The sequence below is a fragment of the Ailuropoda melanoleuca genome, chromosome X (assembly GCF_002007445.2).
Source record: "Ailuropoda melanoleuca isolate Jingjing chromosome X, ASM200744v2, whole genome shotgun sequence".
NCBI lineage: Eukaryota > Metazoa > Chordata > Mammalia > Carnivora > Ursidae > Ailuropoda > Ailuropoda melanoleuca.
The window spans coordinates 54,335,078-54,338,446 of record NC_048238.1 but is presented as its reverse complement, the minus strand read 5'-3'; the positions used below and the strand labels follow the sequence as shown (position 1 = coordinate 54,338,446).

The window sequence follows — 3,369 nt, the reverse complement described above, 5'->3', positions numbered from 1 at the left end:
AATAGACTTTATTGTTACAAGGAGGACCTTACCAGGAGGGCCTTATAAACCAATATATGTAGTCCCAGGATGTCACCATGGAGAAATTAAGAGTGCATGATTGCAGAAGAGGTCACTGTAATTGAAGGACATGATCCAGAGAAGACTGGCCAAGAATGCAGCAGACATGATCAGGACAGGCCAGGGGTGGTCAGGTCACAGGGTGGGGGACAGGACAGCTCCCTTCACTCCCACTTCTTGTAGCTCTCCAGATGTGACAGGACCCAGCCCAGTGGCAGGAGGAAACACAGGAAGCAGGAAGTGAGCCCAATGGCAACATCCACGGTCTTGAGCACCTCCCGTGGTGGCTTGGAATGGATCTAGGCACACAGTACCAGGAGCCTCTAGGCTGGCCTGTCAGGCCCCTCAGCAGCAGCGGTGTCAATACAGACAAGACCACGCAGAATGACTGCAGACAGTGGCCACAGGAGCCCAAGATTGGGAACCATTTCTTCACTAAAGAGTTCCTGCTTTGTGCCAGCCACTGGGACTGGAGCCAAGGATACATTCAAATATGAATAAACCATGGCTCCTGCTTTCAAAGATACAGCACTGTAAGCATCCTAGAAATAATGCTATTTAAAAATTTTTAAAGATTTATTTATTTATTTGAGAAGGGGCAGAGGCAGAGGGAGAGAGAGAATCCCGAAGCAGACTCCCTGCTGAGCACAGAGCCCAAGGCAGGGCTTGATACCAGGACCCTGAGATCGTGACCTGAACCGAAATCAAGAGTTGGCTGCTCAAGTGACTGAGCCACCCACGTGCCCCAACTAGAAATAATTTTTAAAATGCTAGAAGAGTCAAGAGAAAGAAACAATTACTCATGATGTGATCATCAGAGAATGCTCAAGGAGAAGTAAGACTTGAATTGGACTTTATATTGAAATGAGCACATTTCACGTAAAAGCATAGAACTAGGAAGATGCAAGGTTTGGCTGAAGTAGAAAGCACATATATGTGAAAAGTCGGTGATAAGTGAAAAAGACAGAAAGAGCATAAGCTGGAAACTCAGAGCCCCAAGGCCTGTCTTATTCATGGTTTTGGTCCTTGATTGGACAGGCTCTAAAGCTCCTATGGTCATTACTATAAAACTTTGTCCAGCTCAGATAGGTGACAAAAAACTGTGGTCTTTGGCACGAGCTGAGTGAGTGGAATATATAAGAGTAAGCAGAGAGTAAGGAAGAAGAGTATTTGCGTAGAAGACGGCATCTGATCTGGGGCTAGTTAATCAATGCATTGGGTCCTGAAAACTAGAATGAAGGCAGGGGGTTAGAGACAAAAGAAACATGAACTTTCTCAGTACCACACAGAAATGCAAGCAGCAAAGAAGATAGTATAAGGGGAAATAGGAAAACCACTGTTCCAGCTTTGATAGAATTTGCTGCATGACCCTGGGAAGGCCATTGCTCCTGTCTTGGCTTCAGTTTCCCTGTCTGTGAAAGGAAAAAGTTTATTCAGTAACCATTAAAATACTTTCCAGTTTTGACATTGTATGTTGGGTAGTTGGCTACCAGAGTTGTGATGGAGGCTGAGCCTGTCTGTGATGGGAGTATAGGAGTGACACAGAGCAGCCCAGAAAGCCCTGGTGCCTGCCTGAAATCCATTTTGTAGAAGACAAAGCCTTCCATTCCATTATCGTATAAAGATAATGTCAGAAAAATCTTTCCTGAAACTCTGCAGACAGGGATAAGTCCAGAACATTGCTGCCTGTGTGGCTTGATGGGCAGGGAGCACCACAGAGAAGCCCAGAAATGAAAGTGTCTGTGCACTTAAATCAAACATCAAGTTAACAGTCTAGCTTTGGTCCTTTCTGTGATCCAATCAATCCCTCTACTGGTTATAGCAAGCCGATGGAGAGTTACCTGACTTCAACCTGATTCCCAGAGCCAGGTGGTTGTGGCATACCATCCTGTATTACAAGGTTAGCCCTATATATGGGAAGAATAAGCAGCCACATATACAGCGCCTATACTTGGAATTCCACCTCAATCAGGTTTTGCCAAAATGCAAATATTTTGGGGGCACCTGCCTGGCTCAGTCAGTAGAGTATGCGACTCTTGATCTCAGGGTCATGAGTTTGAGCCCCACGTTAGGTGTAGAGCTTAATTTTTAAAAAGTTACAAAATGCAAATATTTTATCTGAGAGTGGTAGACAAACTTATTACCTCATGATTAGTCATCAGAATCTTAGCTCTATTCAAATTCTCTGATTTGGCTGGAGGAAATTGTAGAGAAAGGGTGGATACAATTTAATAGAGGAGTTGGGGCTGAAGAAATGTCTGAAAGTTTCTGGAACATGAGACATTGACTGGGTTGGATAGTGTGCCAGAACGCAAAATGGCATGAGGGAAGGGAGGGTTGCCCCCCTAAAAAAAGGGAAGCATTTATTTCTTTTTTGCATAACATTATAGTTAATTTTGTAGACTGTCTTCCCAGCTGAGCTGTGAGTAACTTGAGGTTCTAGTATTCTCATGGCTATTTCCACCAAGTGTCTAATCTGTTATCTCAATTTGCTGCTACTGAAATAGGAGATGAGCTTCTAAGATCCAGTCATAAATGCCTTTCATAGACAAAGAAGCTTGTACTTTACCTTGTAGGCAGGCTTAAAAATGGCTACTTCCCTTTCTAGGGGTGCTTATTACCTTCTCCTCTCTGTCAGATTTTAACTTCCTGAGCCCTCCTCATTAATCTAGGGTCTGAATAAAGACATTTAGAATAGTACTAGAAAGGAGAGGATGACCACAAGAAAAGTTAGCAGCTTCCTACCTTGTTTACTTTCAATCAGTCCATCTTTTAAAAATATATACATATATATTTACTTATTTTTAAAATTCCAGTATAGGGTGTTACATGCAACTGTTGAATTATTGAACACTACATCTAAAACTAACGGCGTACTATATGTTGGCTAATTGAATTTAAATAAAAAATTCTGGATAATTAATAGCGTTATATTCATTTCAAGTGTACAATATAATGATTTAAAAATTCCATACATTATTCAGTGCTCATCATGATAGTACTGTTAATCCCCTTCACCTATTTCACTCACTGCTCCCCCACCCACTTTTCCTCTGGCAACCACTAGTTTGTTCTCTATATTTAAGAGTCTGTTTTTATGTTTGTCTCTTTTTTCTTTGTCCATTTGTTTTGTTTCTTAAATTCCACATATGAGTGAAATCATATGGCATTTGTCTTTCTCTGACTGACTTATTTCATTTAGCATTATACCCTCTAGGTACAACCATGTTTCTGTAAATTCATTCTTTTTCATGGCTAAGTAATAATCCTGTGTGTGTGCGTGTGCGCGTGTGTGCGCGTGTGTGTGTT

General features: G+C 41.9%; 1 pseudogene; it reads right to left on the bottom strand.

Annotated features, from left to right (window-relative positions):
• Positions 1–224: 224 nt before the first annotated feature.
• LOC117797377 lies at positions 225–547 on the bottom strand (annotated as a pseudogene).
• Positions 548–3,369: the final 2,822 nt, after the last annotated feature.